Source organism: Mesoplodon densirostris, chromosome 1 (genome assembly GCF_025265405.1).
Source record: "Mesoplodon densirostris isolate mMesDen1 chromosome 1, mMesDen1 primary haplotype, whole genome shotgun sequence".
Taxonomy (NCBI): domain Eukaryota; kingdom Metazoa; phylum Chordata; class Mammalia; order Artiodactyla; family Ziphiidae; genus Mesoplodon; species Mesoplodon densirostris.
Genome location: NC_082661.1, coordinates 175,413,975 through 175,438,153, shown reverse-complemented (window position 1 = coordinate 175,438,153; position 24,179 = coordinate 175,413,975). Strand labels below are relative to the sequence as shown.

Genomic DNA, 24,179 nt, shown 5'->3' with positions numbered 1-24,179 from the left:
TGCGGAGCACAGGCTCCGGATGCGCAGGCTCAGCGGCCATGGCTCACGGGCCCAGCCGCTCCGCGGCATATGGGATCCTCCCAGACCGGGGCACGAACCCGTATCCCCTGCATCGGCAGGCGGACTCTCAACCACTGCGCCACCAGGGAGGCCCCATATATTTGTTTTAATACACCCTTACCAATTCAGAATATAATCAGGATCTTCTTTATCAATATGATGTGTAAAAAGTAAGATCTCATTGAAAGTTTACATTTACATTTCTCTGGATGACATGAATTACTTGGATGGAGTGAACTATTTTCTGAGAGAAATAAATTACCAAAATTCATTCTAAAAAGAGAAAAATCTGTGTGGTGTAATGCTCATATAAGAAATAGAGCAGATTATCAAAGAGCCTCCTCTCCACAAGAGTAAAAATCCTAGGTGACTTCACTTGGCAAATACACCAGACTTGTGAACATCAGATTATTCTAAGATAATTAAACCATTGAGCAGCATAGGAGAAAAAAACCCCTTCTAGATTCTTTTCTTTCAAGCTGGTCTCCCATTGATACCATAACCCAACAAGGATAGCAGAAAGAAAAATAAGCAAGCATAAAACTAAAAGTGTAGATTAATACTATTTTTTTTTTTTTTTTTTTTTTGCGGTATGCGGGCCTCTCACTGTTGTGGCCTCTCCCGTCGTGGAGCACAGGCTCCGGACGTGCAGGCTCAGTGGCCATGGCTCACGGGCCCAGTTGCTCCGCAGCATGTGGGATCTTCCCGGACCGGGGCACAAACCTGTGTCCCCTGCATCGGCAGGCGGACTCTCAGCCACTGCGCCACCAGGGAAGCCCATTAATACTGTTTTTGACTGTTGTGAAAAAAACGCCCAAATACAATATTTGGAAATAAATTTAGTACCACATTAATAATTGTCAGTGACCAAGTTGAGAAGTTAATTCTGGGAATGCAAGGATGGTTCAGTGTTACAAAATCTGTAATTTGTTCTCATAGCAATAAAACAAAAGAGAAATAGGATCTTCTATGGAGATGCTGAAACAACTTCCATTAAAGAAAATAGATATATGTTTTCTTAGTAGAATCTGTCTCTCTCAACTCCAATGCCAGTATCATATTTTATAGATAAAATAGGGAAATAAAATTAACACTACCTTTGTTGAGTCTGTTGTGGAAAACCCCAATAGAATGAATACTGTTGTAAACAAAGAATTAATAAATTAGGTGGATTTAAAATTAAAATATTTAGGTGCTTAAATTAATAGATGGGATAAACTATAAACCTCATTTACAGTAGCAAACAAAAAGATAAATACCTTTTGGACATTGTTTTTATTCTGGTTTTCTGCAATCTCTCCCCCACCACCCTCCTTTCATATTTCCTGTTTTTATTTAAGCATACTTTTTTCTTTCCTCTTATTTTTATTTCTATTTGTTTTCTGTCTCTATCCTTCCATTGCCATGTGACTTTATATATTCATTGCTTTGAACTATAAGAATAATTTAATACCAGAAACATTACAGATAGCTATATTACAATGCATACAGAAAATATAGTTAATATAATTTACTATTGTAGCTTACATCAAAAAGTACAAAAATAAGCTAATTCTTGGGCTAATTTTTGTTTTTTACAGATGCAGGAAAGTGCCTGAATTTCAATCTTATACACCACAATGTGTTTTGAAAGTTTCGTATCATGCTTCTAGTTTTGAAAACCATTCTTTATTTTTATTTCTCAGAAATATGATACTCTAAAATATATTGATAAATGATTATTTAAGTCATTCTACTTCAATTGAAGTAGGAAAGCCAGAATAATTTAATATCCCAGAAGAATAACAAAATAAAAATCAGTGGTAATTCTATGTAACATTAGCCTATATTTCTATTTCTTTAACTTTGAAATCGTTTGTTGCCTTTAGCTGGATCATATTTCTTGAGTTTTACTTTAATAGTAATTTTGCTAATGTAAAAATTTACTATATAATGTCATTAGTAATGTCATGCTCTATCAAGCTGATGCTCTCTTAAAAATTGTTGATGATAACAATATGAAATGAGGGAGGTATATGTAGTTATGAAAGACCTTAACATTACTGTGTATCTTTTTATTTAAGTGCAAAGTATACTCATATTGTTTCTATCACCAGTATTTTTTTTTAATGGTATAAGCACAAAGAACTATATTATGACGGTGAGACTATGAAAAGGTAAATTTATGGTTAGCTTCCAAATCTGCTCTAGTGTTTATTACCATCTGGTCTCTTTGGAGACTATTATAACTATTCATGGGAGTGTTTTCAACACAAAAAAAAGATGGTTTGTGTATTGGCAGAAAGCAAAAAATACCAGTGGTTTAAACCATATGTAGTTTTCTTAGAATTAGGCAAGGGAAATGAACTGAAGAACTAATTGAGAATCATTAGTAGTTATGTGGTTTATCTCAATTTTGTCAGAATTCATTCATAAAGGACAAAATATTATACAAGAAAAAACTGAAGGTAGTAGAAATACAACAATAACTCCCTTTGGCATATTATTTTATTTTTGTTTTAATCAGTAAAATGTTAAGATGGTCTCAAATCTTGATGTAAACCTCAGAAATAAAATGAGGAATATATGTCAAATTTGAGGACTTTTTAAAAATAAAAACAAAAAGATATTCATATTAAAATGCTTATAGAGATGAACACTTGAAGAATGCCTTTATTAAACGTATTTGTCTTGAATTTAATGCAAACATATTATTTTAAATAATTTTATATGTATCCTGGACTTATATCACTCTTAAGGAGTAGAAGTAGTTTGCAGTGTTTTAAGCTTAAGTTGATTTAATAGTAAAAGGATAAAAAGAAATATCTTTTCACTTTTCCATTCTAAGAGTTGGAGAGAGGTCTATAAAAAAAATGAGATGACAAGTCAAAAAATTGAATTCATCTATTTTTATTCAGCAGTTTTAAACAAAAAATGCCTGGTGGGCTGGGAATATACAGGAAATTTAAATTTGTGATCAAGAATAAGAAATGCATTTGTGGTTTAAAAAAGAAATACCAGCATGTCACATTAAAGTTATGGTGTCTACAGTATTGTACAGTTAGCAGGAAAATGTATTACATCAGGGGGTATGTTGCACTTTAGAGAGCTAGTGTGGGGATGTGGATGAAGAGAATAACTCCGTAGAAGGCACGACCATTAATAATCCAGTCAGAGAGGAAGAATTTTGCTGTCTCCCATGTAACATAAAACAGATGTTACATTCTATTAAAAACCTTCTTAACTAGAATGAATGTTCAGATCACTGGTCAATAGGAGAAACATGAACAATGGCAATTTAATGATTTTGAAAATTTATTATTTGTCAGTTAATATTGGTGGTAGGGAGGGTGAAGGGAAGCTTGCTAAATGTTATTGTATTTTGGATATCTTAATTTAGAAAGCTGAAAGGCAACAGTGAACTATATTTTTAATTTATTTTACAAATTTAAGCTATTTTCTTTCTCAGAAATTGTTGTAAAACCCAAGAAATTTAGAAACTGAGTTCTGATTTAATAAATCTGAATAGGTGATTTAAATATATCTAAAAGTGTTTAATTTATTAACTTTAAATGAATGCTGGAAACATTGTTAAGTAGTTGGCAGTCGAAAGAAGACATATGGAGAAAAGGCCACTGGGGATGTTTCCACAAAGTCCTAGGTATCATTTCCTTTTCTTTTTTAGAAGATTTACCTTTTTTCCCCCAGTATTGTTTTGCATAAAAAAATTTGGGTGTAACGTACATAAAATAAAATTGACCTTTTTAATGTACAGTTGTATAAGTTCTGACGTAAGCACACAGTCATGTAGCCGCTACCAGGAGCAAGATATGTTTTAGTTCCAGCACCCTAAAACTTCCCCTGTGCTCTTTTGTAGTCAGCCTTTCCCCCACCGCAGCTCCTAGCGATCACTGCTCTGTTTTTGTTGGCAGAGACAGACCTCCTTGTTTGGTGTGCCAAGACTGTAAGGCTCTGACTGCTCTCTTTCCTAGGACATTTCTCAGTATTATTTATATAGCTGGTGGACTTAAAACATGAGGTAACTGTCTCTCCCCAGACAAAGAGCAGACTTAGTTACTGTTTGCTATAAAATTGGTAGATTCCCCAAGCTTTATGTTCCTCACCTGCCAGTGCAAACCCAGTGAGTGCATGCATAGCATCTATCTGAACCATCCTGTTACCTGCATAGGACTTGGGGCAAGGGGAACTGGTGCAAATATGCCCATGATTGTGTGCCTTGAATTGAGTAAAATATTATCTTTTGCCTTTCATCCAGGGGTCTCGTGTCTTCTGCCCTTGTCTGTGTATCAGCATCAGACCTTTTTGTTGTTGTTGTTAGCTTTTAAAACAAGGTAAAATCAAATTCCATATCATAGTTTTCTGTTTCTACAGTTTTGCCTTTTCCAGTGTTTCATATTGATGAATCTAGCTCCTGGCCAAAAACCTGTGTGTGATTTTTCAGGCCAATCATAGAGATCTACAAAGGTTTTACTTGGTGGGGTTTATGTGGGAAAGCTGGCTTCCCCACACCAGACTTGGTGTAAAGCCAATGAATTGCTGTCTCTGAAGGGAGTTGCAGTCAAGGACTCATCCCACCTGTCCAGTTACGCTCTTACACATGTCAGTATTCCTAGCCCAAGCACCTTCATTTGGAGGCCCCTTTATCTGGGGCTTTTGTTGAGGCCTGGCTTAGATGCCTCTGTCAAGACTTTTTTATTAGGGAATTGACAAAGAACTTTGGAGATACCTTTCTGTACTGTGACTTAGAACTCAATACTATTCTACACCTAGCTTACCCCAGCTTCCATCTTACCCCAGACCCAGGGTCTTAAAACTTCAAACCCCTTTTTTGGGGGCTCCCTTGGCAGTGAAACAACTCCTGCATCTGTGCAGATTCACCTGATCCTTGACCAGTATACTGGTCCTTGGGGGAAAGTGGAGCAGTGGGGAGCTGACACTTTCTCCGATTTACCGTCTTTCTTATAGTATCACAGTAAGTGATGAAAGACTTAATTATTACTTTCACCTTGGTTTGTCTTTTTTGTTTGTTTGTTTTGTTGTGAGACTTGTGGGATCTTAGTTCCGCGACCAGGGATTGAACCTCACCCTGAGCAGTGAAAGCACAGAGTCCTAACAACTGGACCACCAGGGAATTCCCTGGCTTATTGTCTTAATCGACTACTCTGAAACCTGGCAGCTCGCCTCTCTCCAACTCACTTGAGTTCCTGACACACATAAATAGAATCATATAGTGCATAGCTTTTGAATCTTGTTTCATTTAGTTGACATAAGTGCATCAGAGATTGTCATCCTTTTTGTTGAGTATCCGTAATTTGTTTCTTTTATGGCTGAATAGTGTTCCGTCATGTTGATGTACTGCAACTTGTATATCCATCCCCAATGGAGGAATATTTAGATTGTTTCCAGTTTTGGTGATTACTAATAAATCTGCTATAAACATTTCTGTATAAGTTTCTTTATACAGACATACATTTTCATTCCACTAGAAGTAAGATTGCTGGATCACATGCTTCATAAGGAACTGCCTAAGTGTCTGTATCATTTTACATTCCCACCAGCAGTGTATGAACAGTTTTATTAGCTTCACATTCTTGCCAGCACTTGGTATTGTTAGCTTTTGTTATTTATTCACTGTAACAGGGGTAAAGTAGTATCTCATTGTTTTAATTTACACTTCCTAATGATGTTGAATATATTTTTATGGTTTTTTTGCTATCTTCTTCAGAGCAGCGTTCAGATCTTTTTAAAAAATCGTGTTGTTCATTTTATTTATTGAGTTTTGAGATTTGTTTATATTTTCTGAGTATGTCTTTTGTCAGATATATGATTTGCAAGTATTTTCTCCCATTATATTCTTGTCTGTTAATTTTCTTAACAGTATCTTTCAATGAGCAGAAGTTTTTACCAATTTATCAGTCTGTTTTTTACAGATAATGTTTTTATGTGATACTCTTTGCCTAATTGAGGGTCAGAAAGATATTCTTCTATATTTTCTTCTAGAAATTTTATAGTTTTAGTTTTTACATTTAGGTCTGTGTTCCATTTTGAGTTAATTTTTGTGTTTGTAGGATGAGATATGGAACAGTGTTCTTTTTTTAATTCCCACTTTGGCATATGGGTATCCACTTGTTCCAGCCAGTACCCTTTCCTGAAGTCTTAAAATTGCTTTAATTGCCTTTGTACCTTTTTCAAAAATCAATTATATGGTTGTTTTTCTGTACTACGTGTTCTGTTCCATTGATCTATATGTCTATCCTGTCTCCAATATGCTGCCCTGATTACTGCAGCTTTCTAATAACCCTTGATGTGTTTGTTTTCTGTGGTCTCTATAATCATGTTACATTGAATCTAGAAGTTGAAATTATTACATTTCACAGGTTGAAAATTTCTTACATTTGTAGTCATAAGCATCTATAAATTTTCACTATTGAATTTTGATTTAATGTACATATTAGAAATTGTTTCAATATGCAAAGTGCTGTTAACTTACAGTTGAAGAGTTTTGTAATAGTGACTTTATTTAATAGTAATAAGTAGAAAAATTAAATAAAGGAAAATTTATACATCTTATTGTCACTACTTTTTTGTCACTACTTTTTTTAAATGTTTTTATTTTTAATGAGACTTATTTTGTTTTTGCGGGTGGTTTAATTTTTATAGGTCTTCCCAGCAGCAGAACCTAGAACAAGGATTTTAAAACAAATAGCCTATTTGGAAGATGTAGGTAACTTTGGCAAGGGTGGCAGGAGGTGATTCAGGGAACACAAAGCAGCTAATAAAAAGTCATTAATCGAACTACCACAATAGTTACTGGGGCTTTATCCTGTGGGGAAATTTTGAGAAAAATCAGTGTTGAAATCAATTTCAGAATTAACTCACTGGAAATGCAAGTATATTTCCTGTTATTGGCTGTGGAGTGCAATTTGGAAGGCTGTGCACCTGCCTAGTGCCCAGGTGGGCATAGCAGCTTTCACCAGTTCAGGAGAAAATCCCTCTGGCACAGAGAGGAAGCTTCTAGCTTTTGGAAACCTGGAGCCAGGGGAAATTGTTAGGTCCAAAGGATATGGGAGGGGCACTGACAGCATCTGATGCGTGCCCTATGACTTTTAAGTCCCTTTTCAGTGTTATCATAATAAATAGCTTTAATCAAATGATCCCTATAATATTTTCTAAATAAATTAGATTATATTTTCTGTACTTATGTGTCTGTCTCCACTTTTTATTCATAAAGCTTCATTAACTTTTTGTATATTTATCCTTGTCATACTATGTAAAAGAGCTTATTAAGTACACACTTGGAAATATTGTATATTCCCTTTTCAGGTAATGTTAAAATGTTAAATGATAAAAGAGGATACATAAGATGGCAAATAAGCATATAAAACATTTTTAATATCTTTAGCCATCAGAAGAGTGCAAATTTAGAATATGTGATAATTAGCTAAAATTTTTAAATGATAACAGTAACAAGTGCTGATGAGAATGCAGAATGACTGGATCTGTCATACATTGCTGGTGGGAATGTAAAATGACACAGCCACTCTGGAAACAGCTTGGCATTTCTTATAAAATTGAACATACATTTTCATGACTCATCAGTCAGATTCCTGACCATTTGCCATAGAGAAATGAAAATTTACGTTCACGCAAAAACTTGCTACACATATAGTCATAGCACTTTATTTGTTATTGCCCCAAACTGGAAACAATACGAATAACCTTCAACAAGTGAATGGATAAACAAACTGTGATACATCTGTACAATGGAATACTACTCAGCTTTAAAAAGGAATAAAATATTGCTACAGACAATTTGCATGGATTTCGAGGGGGTTACACTGAGTGAAAAAAGCCAATTGCACATATTTACATTCTGTATGATTCCAATTGTATAATGTTCTTGAAATGGAAAAAAATTACAGTGTTAGAAAACATTACAGTGGTTGTCAGAGGTTAAGGATGAAGGTGAAAGGTAGATAGTGTGAATGTAAAGGAGTTGCACAAGGGACTTTCTTGGTGGTGATGGAAGAGTTCTATATCTTAATTGTGGTAGTGGTTGCACAAACCCATACAGCGTATAAGATCTCATAAACTGTACACATACAGAAATGAGAGTGCATGTAAAAACTAGTGAAATCTGAATGGGGTCTGCAGTTTAGTATTGTACCAATGTCAAGTTCTTGGATTTGAAAATGGACTATGGTTATGTAATACGTTATCTTTAGGGGAAGCTGGGAGGAGGTAATGTGGGAGCCTTCTATATTATTTTTGCAACTTCTTGTGAATCTAAAATTAGTATTTGGTCACTCAGTATGTTCTATTTATTGACATTCTTTTCGTCTTATATTTAAGCTGATTATTTCTTCATGACAGAATAATCTCATGCTATGTACTTAAACTTTTTTTAAAGTTAGGGCTTAAAAGACTATGAAACTAATTGTATGAAAATTAATTTTGTAAACTATTTTTCCAGTGGTTGTTACTTTTTTAACCTTTTCACAGAATTTCAAGATTGCAAATATAATTAGAATAGTTTTATTTTTTAAATGAACTCCTTTATAGACTATATTAGACAACACTTATGATGTCTTCAGAATTCTAGGCTATAAATCGAAACTTTTGGTGGTGACCCATCTCATTGATATAAACATGTAATTTTCTCTTCCTGTAACATTCTTTTCCTTCATTTGACCAGTTTGTGCCCATTTCATATGTCTCAGCTTAAATGTGACTTTCTTGTGGAGGTCTTACTTCTGACACTCCTCTTTCCCCCCAAATCTGTCTTTGGTGCTACTCAGGTATGCTCCTATACCAAGTTGGATTCATTTTACAGACGTACAAAGTGACCAGATAATGGGCAAGTTAATCAGCCAACTGAGGCGGTGGCATTTGGCATAAAATTTCAGAATACATCCTAAATCTTAAATATGTGAATCAATTAGTTAAAACAGGAGACCACCCAACCTAGTCTAGTGATGCTTAACAGAGAGGTATTTGTAACTGGTAGAAGAAGAATCACTCCCTGGGTACAAGATCAATTGCTGTTCATTTTATTCACCTGAAGATAAATTGCTTTCTCAGATTTTGCAGATTTCCTTTTCCTAAAAAAATGATTTATTAAAGTGGAGATTCCTTTATTATATCAATGCTGGCTTGCTCTTTGCTTTATAATACTTTTATATTGAAGGAAGCCCAGAGATCAACAGTAAGTAGTCTTGTCTCTTGCTCTTTATTTCACTGTTATTTTTAAACCAGTTGGTGAAATTCCCTTCCATTTTGAAGAGCCATTTTTCACCTACATATGAGGGAATTTAAACTATTTGAGCTGATACTAACATTCTATTACTATAAATTGTCTTTGGTTTGTTAAAAAATATATATATATATAAATTTATATTTATTAAGTGTAATTTTTAGGATTCAGATCTATTGACCAGAAAAAATAGGTTTTTTTTGGTATGAGGGGAAGAAACGGTATAAAATACTGGTTAATAATCTAAAGAAATGTTTACAGTGTTTCTTTATGTATCTGAATTTTGCATTGTTTATATTATATGAGAAAAACTTGGTTGTTTCCCTATATTCCCACATATTTTTTGACAGTTTGAGAAGTATGACAGTTTTCATTTCTGCACCTATAACTTTTCATTCTTAAAATATATTTTTAAAAATATTTATTCATTTAAATATTTGTTTATTTAAATAAATATTTAATATTTATATATCTATATATATAGCTAGCTGCACTAGGTCTTAGTTGCGGGGCATGGGATCTTCGTTGAGGCACGCTGAATCTTTAGTTGAGGCATGTGGAATATAGTTCCCTGATCAAGGATCTAACCCAGGCCCCCTGCATTGGGAGCACAGAGTCTTAGCCACTGGACCACCAGGGAAGTCCCTTAAAATATTTTTTAGACCAGGTTTCAGAAGCTGTATTCTGGTTCCTAGTTTGGGAACTCTGAAAGTTATTATTCAAAACTGTAGGCAAATAGATCTTTTATGAAAATGAGGGCATATGTCCCATTTGCTTTGATAAAGTGAATAGAAATATGGACTATTCTGGAAAATCTAGGATATATACTTTCAATGTATATATATAATCTAGGTACATAGATTAACATCAGGGAATCAAAATAGAGTCAAGAAATAAACTAAAATAGAAATGGAAATTCAGGAAGAATATATATAAAACTGGCAACCAGTGGAGGAAAACTAAGGAATTACTATTTGTGGGAGAATTTTTTTCCACTCAATGTGCTTTCTTACTGTTTTAATCATTTTTATAACATGCTGTGTATTACCAATTTTAAATAAGTACATAATTTTGAAAAATTAAAATGAGTGGCAAATTTTTATAGGAGCAATTTATTTAATCAATATTTAATTGTCCATTTGCAAAATATAATTATACTAGAATTAGTATGATCTGTAGAACATTGGACGCTGTCTTTCAAATACTTTAAAAAAAATAGTCAACCTTCTTCCATAAAAAATATTTCTTAGTAATTAACTCTATTCATTAGACATTTACTATTATCCTTTATGTCAGAAATTTAGAATGAGAGAAATTTTATGACGACCTGATTGATGAACATTTGTCCTCATTTTCTTGTGCTGTAGCCTTTGTGACATCCAAAGTTACAGTTTTTTACTTACAGTTTTTTCCCTTCTCTTTGGTAGTATACTAACACAAGTATATTCAAAGTAATGTCTGTCTTACTTTCTTTTCAAAGTAATGTCAAAAATCATTTAAATTTTAATTTTTACTATGCTTTTGCCAAAATTTCTTATACTTGCCATAGTGTATTTTACACATTGAAATAATTTTTGAAATTATTACTTTTGCTTCTTGCTGTCTCTGGTTTTGTTTGTTTGTTCATTTGTTTTGCTGTCTATTTATGCCCTTTTCAGAGTTTTATATGTGTTTGGACTTACTTATTGCAAAATCCACAATGTGTTAGCTCTCCTAATAGTTCCCCATGTCATGCAGTTGCTTACATAATACAAGTAACTATTCTTGGAGTTTTGTATATTTATTTATTTGGCTGTCATTTTATTGAAAATTGTTTGACAGTTGTTTATTTATGAATGTCCTTAGTACAGAAATATGCAGTGCAAGACCAGTATGCTCAGGTTTGTGCTGTTGTGGTTAGTTGTTGCTATATGTGTATTTTCAAATTTTTGAAGACTTAAAGAACGGTAAAACATATACTTAGCATAAATGTTACTGCTCCTTGGTACCTTTAAACTGTCCTTTAACTTTTTAAACCTTTGTTCTCATTCTACTTTAAAAAATAGTTTTGTTGCACTATAATCCACATACCATACATTTCATCATTTAAAGGGTACAATTCCATGGTTTTTAGTATATTCATAGGTATGTGTAGCTACCTCCAGTGTCAATTTTAGTACATTTTCATCACCTCAAAAAGAAACCCCATACTCTTTAGTTATTACTCCCTGGTCCTCCCCCATCCCTATTCCACATGAATTTTGGAATCAGCTTGTTCATTTCTACAAAAAATACAGCTTGGACTCTAATTAGGATCAACATAGGTATTATTGATGGTATTAACAGTGTGAAGTCTTCTGATTCATAACATGGGGTGTTTTTCCATTTATTTAATCTTTAAATTCTTTCAACAGTGTTTTGAATTTTCAGAGTATAAGTTTTGCACGTTAAAGGAAATATTTGGTATTTCCAAATATTTTTTCTTTTTGATGTTATTGTAAATTGAATTGTTTTCTTAATTTCATTTTTGGATTGTTCATTGCAAGTGTATAGAGACACAATTCATTACTTAAATATTGATCTTGTTTCCTGTACCTTTCTGAACTCATTTATCAGTTCTAATATTTTCAGTGAATTCTTTAGAGTTTTCTATGTACTAAATATGTCATCTACAAATAGAGAGTTTTACTTCTTCCTTTCCGATTTGGAAGACATTTATTTATTTATTTACTTATTTATTTACTTTGCTTAATTGCTTTGACTAACACCTCTAGGCCTCTAGTATAATGTTGAAGAGAAGTGGTGAGATTAGACATCCTTGTGTTGTTCCTCGTGTGAGGGCAAAGGTATCCTGTCATTCACTATGTTGTTTACTGTGGGTTTTTCTTACATGCCTTTTATTATATGCAGGAAGTTCCCTTCTATTACTAGTTTGCTGAGTGTGTTTAACTTGAAACAGTGTTAGATTTTGCCAGATGCTTTTTCTGCGTCTGTTCTCATAATCATGTGAGTTTTGTTTTCTGTGCTATTGATATGATTATTATATTAATTGATTTTGGGATGTTAAGCCAACCTTGCATTCCTGGGATTAAATCTCACATGATGGTGTTATGTAATTCTTTTTTTTTTTTTTTTTTTTTTTTTTTTTTGTGGTACGTGGGCCTCTCACTGCCGTGGCCTCTCCCATTGCGGAGCAGAGGCTCCGGACGCGCAGGCTCAGCGGCCATGGCCTACGGGCCCAGCCGCTCCATGGCATGTGGGATCTTCCCGGACCGGGGCATGAACCCGTGTCCCCTGCATCGGCAGGCGCACTCTCAACCACTGTGCCACCAGGGAAGCCCTGTAATTCTTTTCATATGTGCCAGATTCATTTTTGCTACACAGAATTTTCAGAAGTGGAACAAAAATGGTATATTGTCCTTAGAAGGATTTTTAGGATTGCCCAACTTTTTCATTAAGATATTTAGCCCTTCTAACTCAGCACTGTCTCATTTTTTTTCTTTTATAATTTAGTTAGTTGTTTTTATCTTTAGTTGAAATTTGGACAGTTGATCCATATCTTTTCTAATTTTCATTATATTTAAAACAGGTGGGCTTCCCTGGTGGCGCAGTGGTTGAGAGTCCGCCTGCTGATGCAGGGGACATGGGTTTGTGCCCCGGTCTGGGAAGATCCCACATGCCGCGGAGCGGCTGGGCCCGTGAGCCATGGCCGCTGAGCCTGCACGTCCGGAGCCTGTGCTCCGCAATGGGAGAGGCCACAACGGTGAGAGAGGCCCGCATACCACACACACACACACACACACACACACACACACACACACACATAAATAAATAAATAAATAAATAAACAGGTTTCCTCAGTTTTATTTTTTTAAGCATTTATTTGTTGGTAAACATTAGGTACTATTCATAAATTCCCAATTCTTGGGTATAGTACTACTTATTAATCTTATGATATTACTAAATGCATATGTTTATCAATCCGCACTAAGAAATGCAGTTTACATTACTTCCAAGGATGCCTATGTGTGTATATATGACTGAATAATTCTTACCTTTGGTACCTTGCAGTACATTTTGATTTTTTTTATTGTATTCTGTTACTTGTAAAAATGATGGTTGTGAAAAATTACAGTTAACATCCACTAGCACATCACAGACTACAGCTTGAAAGTTACTATAAAAGAGGTTGATTAGTATAAATAGAGGAATCTTTCTCATCTTGTTTGTATAGGAGAAGTTATTAGGTTATTTCATGGGATACTCAGTTCATAGGATGGTTTGTATCTTGTTATACATTGTGGGGTTTTTTCTATTTTTTCCTTTTGTACCAAGTGAATCAAGAGCACTCTTGTTCTGTGCATCTCTAGCAAGCCTAGTGCAACTCCTCCTGTCTCAAATAGTTAATTATTCCATATGCTAGACACTTTATTAGGCACCTTACTTCTAAACCTTTTAATACTTCAGTGTAACTTTACTATATCTATTACCCCCATTTACACATGGCTGAATGTTGGGAGATAATTCATGGATTTCTCATATTCCTGCACAGTCTGTGTCTTCTAAGCAAGGGCATTTACAGTTCCCATGTTTGTATAAGTATAAATTCCTGGATAGTAAAACTAGTACCATGTCCCTCCTTGGAGACATCCCAAGGAATTAAATATAAAAGACCTCAGCTTTCCATCTCCATAGGAGATTTGTGTAAATGAATCTTCCTCGATTTACAATGGGGTTACATCCCAGTAAGTTGAAAATACATTAAATACACCTAACCCACTGAACATTATAGCTTAACCTAGTCTACCTAAAACATCAGCCTGCAGTTATGCAAAATTATGTAACGCAAAGCCTATTTTATAATAAAGTGTTGAATGCCTCATGTAAATTATTGAATACTGTACTAAAAGTGAAAAACAATGTTTGTATGGGTTCAGAATGGTTGTAAGTGTATCTGTTGTTTACCCTTGTGACTGGGTGCCTACTTGGGAGCTGTAGTTGCCCAGTATCAGGAGAGAGTATCATACACCATATAGCTAGCCTGGGAAAAATCAAAATTCAAAATACAAAGTACAGTTTCTAATGAATGTGTATAGCTTTCACACCATCATAAAGTCAAAAAATCATAAGTCGAACCATCATAAGTCAGGGACTGTCTGTATTACTAGAGAAATGAATAATCTTTCTTTCTGGAGCAGAAACCCTGTGAAGATCAGTTTCTAAATTTTGGGATTACTCTCCTGAGATGCTCTTTGCTGGCACTAGTAACATCCAGCCCTCACTGCATTGCCCCATGAGGATTGGTGCTCAGGGAAGCAGCACTAAGATATTGCTCTTGCTGCTGTTTTTGTCATGAGTAATAAATTGTCTTTGTCTCTGATCCAGAGGTCTCATGTCTTTCTGTTTGTTTGTGTGTGTGTGCGTGTTCGTGTGTGTGTGCGCGCGCGCATGCACGCACATGTTCCTGGGTATAGAGATGGGGAGAAAGAGACAGATAGGCAAACACTGGCTGACTACTTTGTTAGCATGTAAGTACAGTTAAATAGCAGACCCTTGATGGTTTTTGAATTAACACTTGTTTATAGAAGAAGTGCAGGGCCTCATGCTTAGTAACTAGCAGAACTGCAATTTGAACCTATACCTTACATAGGTGGATAATATAACTAGAAAATATGGTGCTAATGACTAGAGTTTGGTGTAAGCAGACAAAATAAATATTTTATATCACATTTGCATATTTTTGATCTATGACTCATGAGCAGTGTGAATGTTTTTCTCCTCATCCCCATATGTTAAACTAAAAAAGTAATAGGTTGAGCCTGTAATATCTAGGGGTGAAATTATTTTTATAAGAATAAAGTTTCCTATATATGTACATACATTTCAGAACATATTGAAAAGTAAAAGTGTAATGACCTTGAATAAAAATAGTTTGTTAAAAGAATCTAGGGCCTCCCTGGTGGCGCAAGTGGTTGAGAGTCCGCCTGCCGATGCAGGGGATACGGGTTTGTGCCCCGGTCTGGGAGGATCCCATATGCCGCGGAGCGGCTGGGCCCGTGAGCCATGGCCGCTGAGCCTGCGCGTCCGGAGCGTGCGCGTCCGGAGCCTGTGCTCCGCAACGGGGGAGGCCACAACAGTGAGAGGCCCGCATACCGCAAAAAAAAAAAAAAAAAAGAATCTAATCTCCACAGAATAAAAGTACTTCTAGAATTTTTTAATTTAATATTTTTTTCAGTAGCTAAGATTGTAATGCAAAGTAAAAAACTGGACTTAATTCACCACTTATTTATGATAAAAAGTTTTAAAACTAAAATTTTGTCATGATTGTGACAGATGTAAAATCTTTAAGGAATTCCCTGGAGGTCAGTGGTTAGGATTCTGTGCCTCCACTGCAGGGGGCACGGATTCAGTCCCTGGTTGGAGACTAAGATCCTGCATGCTGTGCAGCCAAAAAAAAAAAAAAAAAAATTAGAATATATCTTTATACTTGTTATGGAAGTACCATGAGGTAATATCCACAAATAGTGATTTTAAGTGACCCTCCTTGTGATATTCTAGGTATTAATCCTGTGTTTTGAGGAGTAATTTGTAATATGTTATCCTGATAGAACATTTAAGAGAAAGCCCTTAATTTAGCATTAGCATAGGCTTCTAAACCGAAGTGTGATGTGTTAAAATAGTTGATTTAACATTATCTGGGTCTAATACAAACCTATGGGCCATTTATTTCAAATTTCATTGTAGGATATCTATATCTATATCTATATCTATATCTATATCTATATCTATATCGAGATTAAGTTTGTGGCCAGAAGAATATAGCTCATTCTATTTTGAGAATCTAGAAAATAGTTTACACAAAAGCATACGGATTACTTCTATATGAATATGGTTTTATATTAAAAACCCTTTCACAATGTATATATAGAATATAAATTTCACATTATATATAGTTCATAGTAGGAGATAAGAAAGAGACTAATGCTTGCTTCCTCAGAGTGAGGAATTCTTTATCCTATGTTTGGCTTCAGGGGGAGGGCAAAGGTGTTTTTGTTTTAAATAAGCTCTCATCAACAAATACTTTTATCTATCTCTACAGATCCATTCAATATAGCCACATTTTCTGTAGTACAGGAGGAACTGTCTAATGTGATTAATTATGAAAAAAATTAAGCAACATATGTAATTTGTAAATATTGTCTAGTTATTTGTGGTATTCTGAATCATAGTTATTTGAAATTGCATATCTTGCCAGAGAAATCAGGGTGATAGCAGAATAAGTGATGGGTAGAGATTTGCATAAAACCATGCTGTTTGTACATAAGCAAAGTAACTCAGTTTTCCAGACTAAGTTGGGCCCTTGAACCACCTTCTTTTCTTTTTTCTTTTCTTTTCTTTTCCTTTCTTTTCTTTCTTTCTTTCTTTAATGGAGGTATCATTAATTTACAGTGTTGTGTTAGTTTCAAGTGTACAGCAAAGTGATTCAATTTATGTATATATGTATTATATATATATAGATACTCTATATATTCATTCTTTTTTAGCTTCTTTTCCATTATAGGTTATTACAAGATACTGAGTATAGTACTCTGTGCTATACATTAGGTCCTTGTTGTTTACCTATTTCTATGTAGTAGCGTGTATATGTTAATCCCAAGCTCCTAATTTATCCCCTTTGGTAACCATAAGTTTATTTTCTATGTTTATGAGTCTGTTTCTGTTTTGTAAATAAGTTCACTTTTATCATTTAAAAAAATTCCAAAAATAAGTAATACCATATGATATTTGTCTTTGTCTGACTTACTTCACTTAATATGATAATCTCTAGGTTCATCCGTATTGCTGCAAATGGCATTATTTCATTCTTTTTTATGTCTGAGTAATATTCTGTTGTATACATATACCACATCCATTCATCTGCTGATGGACATTTAGGTTGCTTCCATGTCTTGGCTATTGTAAATAGTGCTGCTATGAACATTGGGGTGTTCAAATTAGAGTTTTCTCTGATATATGCCCAGGAGAGGGATTGTATGATCATATGGTAACTCTATTTTTAGTTTTTTAAGGAAACTCCATAATGTTCTCCATAGTGGCTACACCAGTTTACATTCCCACCAGCAGTGCAGGACGTGAACCTCTTTTCAATTCTTTATTTTGCTTTTAGTTAGCTTTCTCTCTTATTTTCTCTAGAATTTATGTTAATAATTTATTCCTATCCCCACATCTACCCAGTCTCTTATCCCTCTATCAGGAGACAACTTCCCAGCTTCTCAACCAAGCAACCATTTTGGCTTCAAGAAGTGTTTTCAGTGTCTTGTGCAGTCACACTCAATTACATCCGTACCTTTACTTTATTGTTTCTACCTAATATGTGAGAATTCGTTATTCCCCTTCTTTCATTTTATTTCTGACATCCCTTATTTGTGCTTTTCTTCTCATCTTTGAGTCTACCTTCAAATCTTATACCCTCCTTGACCTTCACCAACTTTGTTAAAAATGTGCTTTCTCTTCCATCCAAATATAAAATAAGAAAATCTCTCTCCAACATCTGCCTTATGTGTCCTCTTTCCTTTTCAGCTGAATTTCTTGAAAATGTAGTCTATACTTCTGTATCTCTTAATTGCTCTTACCACTGCTCTGAACCCTAGGTAGTAGGAGCCACATTGTCAAATCCACTGAACACTTTTTAATTCTCATCTCATGTGACTCATCTATGGCATTTATCACTGTTGACCCTACCACCAGTTTGAAACATTTTTCCTCTCTGGCTTAGCTTCTATGATACCTCTTCTTCAGACTTTTTTCCTTTTCTGATTCCTCTATCTTTTCCATAGCTGGATCTTCCTATTGTTTTAGCTCCTACAGTGTTTCTTTCCTTCTCCTTTAAATCTTTACTCCACATTTTCTTTTGGGTTCTCATAGCCTCTCTCTTTTTTTTTTTTTTTAACTTCTTTACTGGAGTATAATTGCTTTACAATGTTGTGTTAGTTTCTGCTGTATAACAAAGTGAATCAGCTATACATATACATATATACCCATATCCCCTCCCTCTTGTGTCTCCCTCCCACCATCCCTTTCCCACCCCTCTAGGTGGTCACAATGCACTGAGCTGATCTCCCTGTGCTATGTGGCTGCTTCCCACTAGTTATCTATTTTACATTTGGTAGTGTATATATGTCCATACCACTCTCTCACTTCACCCCAGCTTACCCTTCCCACTCCCCGTGTCCTCAAGTCCATTCTCTATATCTGCATCTTTATTCCTGTCCTGCCCCTAGCTTCTTCAGAACCCCTTTTTTTTTTTTTTTGAGGTTCCATATATATGTGTTAGCATACGGTATTTGTTTTTCTCTTTCTGACTTCACTCTGTATGACAGACTCTAGGTCCATTCACCTCACTACAAACAACTCAATTTTGTTTCTTTTTGTGGCTGAGTAACATTACATTGTATATATATGCCACATCTTTATCCATTCATCTGTCGATGGACACTTAGGTTGCTTCCATGTCCTGGCTATTATAAATAGAGCTGCAATGAACATTGTGGTACATGACTCTTTTTAAATTATGGTTTTCTCAGGGTATATGCCCAGTAGTGGGATTGCTGGGTCGTATGGTAGTTCTGTTTTTAGTTTTTTAAGGAACCTCCATACTTTTCTCCATAGTGGCTGAATCTGTTTACATTCCCACCAACAGTGCAAGAGGGGTTCCCTTTTCTCCACACCCTCTCCAGTATTTATTGTTTGTAGATTTTTGATGATGGCCATTCTGACAGGTGTGAGGTGATACCTTATTGTAGGTTTGATTTGCATTTCTCTAATGATGAGTGATGTTAAGCGTCCTTTCATGTGTTTGTTGGCAACTGTATATCTTCTTTGGAGAAATGTCTATTTAGGTCTTCTGCCCATTTTTAATTGGGTTGTTTGTCTTTTTGCTATTGAGCTGCATGAGCTGCTTGTAAATTTTGGAGATTAACCCTTTGTCAATTGCTTCATTTGCAAATATTTTCTCCCATTCTGAGGGTTGTCTTTTGAACTTGTTTATGGTTTCCTTTGCTGTGCAAAAGCTTTGAAGTTTCATTAGGTCCCATTCGTTTATCTTTGTTTTTATTTCCATTTCTCTAGGAGGTGGGTCCAAAAGGATCTTAGTGTGATTTATGTCATAGAATGTTCTGCCTATGTTTTCCTCTAAGAGTTTGATAGTTTCTGGCCTTACATTTAGGTCTTTAATCCATTTTGAGCTTATTTTTGTGTATGGTGTTAGGGAATGATCTAATCTCATACTTTTACATGTCCCTGTCCAGTTTTCCCAACACCACTTATTGAAGAGGCTGTCCTTTCTCCACTGTACATTCCTGCCTCCTTTATCAAAGAAAAGTTGACCATATGTGCCTGGGTTTATCTCTGGGCTTTCTATCCTGTTCCATTGATCTACCTTTCTGTTTTTGTGCCAGTACCACACTGTCTTGATTACTGTAGCTTTGTAGTATAGTCTGAAGTCAGGGAGCCTGATTCCTCCAGCTCCGTTTTTCGTTCTCAAGATTGCTTTGGCTATTCGGGCTCTTTTGTTTTTCCCAACAAATTTTGAAATTTTTTGTTCTAGTTCTGTGAAAAATGCCAGTGGTAGTTTGATAGGGATTGCAATGAATCTTTAGATTGCTTTGGGTAGTAGAGTCATTTTCACAATATTGATTCTTCCAATCCAGGAACATGGTATATCTCTCCATCTATTTGTATCATCTTTAATTTCTTTCATCAGTGTCTTATAATTTTCTGCATACAGGTCTTTTGTCTCCTTAGGTAGGTTTATTCCTAGATATTTTATTCTTTTTGTTGCAATGGTAAATGGGAGTATTTTCTTGATTTCACTTTCAGATTTTTCATCATTAGTGTACAGGAATGCCAGATATTTCTGTGCATTAATCTTGTATCCTGCTACTTTACCAGATTCATTGATTAGCTCTAGTAGTTTTCTGGTAGCATCCTTAGGATTCTCTATGTATAGTATCATGTCATCTGCAAACAGTGACAGCTTTACTTCTTCTTTTCCAATTTGTATTCCTTTTATTACCTTTTCTTCTCTGATTGCTGTGGCTAAAACTTCCAAAACTAAGTTGAATAAGAGTGGTGAGAGTGGGCATCCTTGTCTTGTTCCTGATCTTAGTGGAAATGGTTTCAGTTTTTCACCATTGAGGACGATGTTGGCTGTGGGTTTGTCATATATGGCCTTTATTATATTGAGGAAAGTTCCCTCTATGCCTACTTTCTGCAGGGTTTTTATCATAAATGGGTGTTGAATTTTGTCGAAAGTTTTCTCTGCATCTATTGAGATGATCATATGGTTTTTCTCCTTCAGTTTGTTAATATGGTGTATCACGTTGATTGATTTGCGTGTATTGAAGAATCCTTGCATTCCTGGAATAAACCCCACTTGATCATGGTGTATGACCCTTTTAATGTGCTCTTGGATTCTGTTTGCTAGTATTTTGTTGAGGATTTTTGCATCTATGTTCATCAGAGATACTGGCCTGTAGTTTTCTTTCTTTGTGACATCCTTGCCTGGTTTTGGTATCAAGGTGATGATGGCCTCGTAGAATGAGTTTGGGAGTGTTCCTCCCTCTGCTATATTTTGGAAGAGTTTGAGAAGGATAGGTGTTAGCTGTTCTCTAAATGTTTGATAGAATTTCCCTGTGAACCCTGGTCCTGGGCTTTTGTTTGTTGGAAGATTTTTTTATCACAGTTTCAATTTCAGTGCTTGTGATTGGTCTATTCATATTTTCTATTTATTCCTGAGTCAGTCTTGGCAGGTTGTGCATTTCTAAGAATTTGTCCATTTCTTCCAGGTTGTCCATTTTATTGGCATAGAGTTGCTTGTGGTAATCTCTCATGATCTTTTGTATTTCTGCAGTGTCAGTTATTACTTCTCCTTTTTCATTTCTAATTCTATTGATTTGAGTCTTCTTCCTTTTTTTCTTGATGAGTCTGGCTAATGGTTTATCAATTTTGTCTATCTTCTCAAAGAACCAGCTTTTAGTTTTATTGATCTTTGCTATTGTTTCCTTCATTTCTTTTTCATTTATTTCTGATCTGATCTTTATGATTTCTTTCCTTCTGCTAACTTTGGGGGTTTTTCGATCTTCTTTCTCTAATTGCTTTAGGTGCAGGGTCTGGTTGCTTACTCGAGATGTTTCCTGTTTCTTAAGGTGGGCTTGTATTGCTATAAACTTCCCTCTTAGAACTGCTTTTGCTGTGTCCCATAGGTTTTGGGTCGTCGTGTCTCCATTGTCATTTGTTTCTAGGTATTTTTTTATTTCCTCTTTGATTTCTTCAGTGATCACTTCATTATTGAGTAGTGTATTGTTTAGCCTCCATGTGTTTGTATGTTTTACAGATATTTTCCTGTAATTGATGTCTAGTCTCATAGCATTGTGGTCGGAAAAGATACTTGATACAATTTCAATTTTCTTAAATTTACCAAGGCTTGATTTGTGACCAAAGATATGATCTATCCTGGAGAATGTTCCATGAGCACTTGAGAAAAATGTGTATTCTGTTGTTTTTGGATGGAATGTCCTATAAATATCAACTAAGTCCATCTTGTTTAATGTATCATTTAAAGCTTGTGTTTCCTTATTTATTTTCATTTTGGATGATCTGTCCATTGGTGAAAGTGGGGTGTTAAAGTCCCCTACTATGATTGTGTTACTGTCGATTTCCCCTTTTATGGCTGTTAGTATTTGCCTTATGTATTGAGGTGCTCCTATGTTGGGTGCATAAATATTTACAATTGTTATATCTTCTTCTTGGATCGATCCCTTGATCATTATGTAGTGTCCTTCTTTGTCTCTTCTAATAGTCTTTATTTTAAAGTCTATTTTGTCTGATATGAGAATTGCTACTCCAGCTTTCTTTTGATTTCCATTTGCATGGAATATCTTTTTCCATCCCCTTACTTTCAATCTGTATGTGTCTCTAGGTCTGAAGTGGGTCTCTTGTAGACAGCATATATATGGGTCTTGTTTTTGTATCCATTCAGCCAATCTGTGTCTTTTGATGGAAGCATTTAGTCCATTTACATTTAAGGTAATTATCGATATGTATGTTCCTATTCCCATTTCCTTAATTGTTTTGGGTTCGTTATTGTAAGTATTTTCCTTCTGTTGTGTTTCTTGCCTAGAGAAGTTCCTTTAGTATTTGTTGTAAAGCTGGTTTGGTGGTGCTGAACTCTCTCTGCTTTTGCTTGTCTGTAAAGGTTTTAATTTCTCCATCAAATCTGAATGAGATCCTTGCTGGGTAGAGTAACCTTGGTTGCAGGTTTTTCTCCTTCATCACTTTAAATATGTCCTGCCACTTCCTTCTAGCTTGTAGAGTTTCTGCTGAGAGATCAGCCATTAACCTGATGGGGATTCCCTTGTGTGTTATTTGTTGTTTTTCTCTTGCTGCTTTTAATATGATTTCTTTGTGTTTAATTTTTGACAGTTTGATTAATATGTGTCTTGGCGTATTTCTCCTTGGATTTATTCTGTATGGGACTCTCTGTGCCTCCTGGACTTGATTAACTATTTCCTTTCCCATATTAGGGAAGTTTTCAACTATAATCTCTTCAAATATTTTCTCAGTCCCTTTCTTTTTCTCTTCTTCTTCTGGAACCCCTATAATTCGAATGTTGGTGTGTTTAATGTTGTCCCAGAGGTCTCTGAGACTGTCCTCTGTTCTTTTCATTCTTTTTTCTTTATTCTGCTCTGCAGCAGTTATTTCCACTGTTTTATCTTCCACGTCACTTATCCATTCTTCTGCCTCAGTTATTCTGCTATTGATCCCATCTAGAGTATTTTTCATTTCATCTATTGTGTTTATAATCGATGCTTGATTCATCTTTAGTTCTTCTAGGTCCTTGTTAACTGTTTCTTGCATTTTGTCTATTCTATTTCCAAGATTTTGTATCTTGGAAATAGAATCTTGGATCATCTTTACTATCATTATTCTGAATTCTTTTTCAGGTAGACTGCCTATTACCTCTTCATTTGTTAGGTCTGGTAGGTTTTTATCTTGCTCCTTCACCTGCTGTGTGTTTTTCTGTCTTCTCATTTTGCTTAGCTTACTGTGTTTGGGGTCTCCTTTTTGCAGGCTGCAGATTCGTACTTCCCGTTGTCTTTGGTGTCTGTCCCCAGTGGCTAAGTTTATTTCAGTAGGTTGTGTAGGCTTCCTGGTGGGGGGGACTAGTGCCTGTGTTCTGGTGGTTGAGGCTCGATCTTGTCTTTCTGGTGGACAGGTCCACGTCTGGTGGTGTGTTTTCGGGTGCCTGTGGCCTTATTATGTTTTTAGGCAACCTCTCTGCTAATGGGTGGGGTTGTGTTCCTGTCTTGCTAGTTGCTTGGCATAGGGTGACCAGCACTGTAGCTTGCTGGTCGTTGACTGAAGCTGGGTGCTGGTGTTGAGATGGAGATCTCTGGGAGATTTTCACCGCTTGATATTATGTGGAGCTGGGAGGTCTCTTGTGGACCCGTGTCCTGAAGTTGGCTCTCCCACTTCAGAGGCACAGCACTGACTCCTGGCTGCAGCACCAAGAGCCTTTCATCTAGCCGGCTCAGAATAAAAGGGAGAAAAAGTAGAAAGAAAGAATTAGTAGAAGAAAGAAAGAGAGAAAGAAAGAAAGAAAGAAGGAAAGAAAGGAAGGAAGGAAGGAGGAAAGAAAGAAAGAAAGGAGGGAGGGAGGAAGGAGAGAAAGAAAGAAAGAAAGGAGGGAGTTAGGGAGGGAGGAAGGAAAGAAAGAAAGGAGGGTGGGAGGGAGGATGGTAAAAAGAAAGAGAGAAAGGAAGACAGGAGGGAGGGAGGGAGGAAGGAAAGAAAGAAAGAAGGGAGGGGCGGAGGGAGGGAGGGAGGA

The 24,179-nt window shown here is 35.5% G+C and overlaps 1 protein-coding gene across 3 annotated transcripts in view; it reads left to right on the top strand.

The window, feature by feature from the left end:
• ADK (adenosine kinase) overlaps positions 1-24,179 on the top strand; it is a 514,633-nt gene that overhangs the window by 205,445 nt on the left and 285,009 nt on the right. The window lies entirely within an intron of this gene.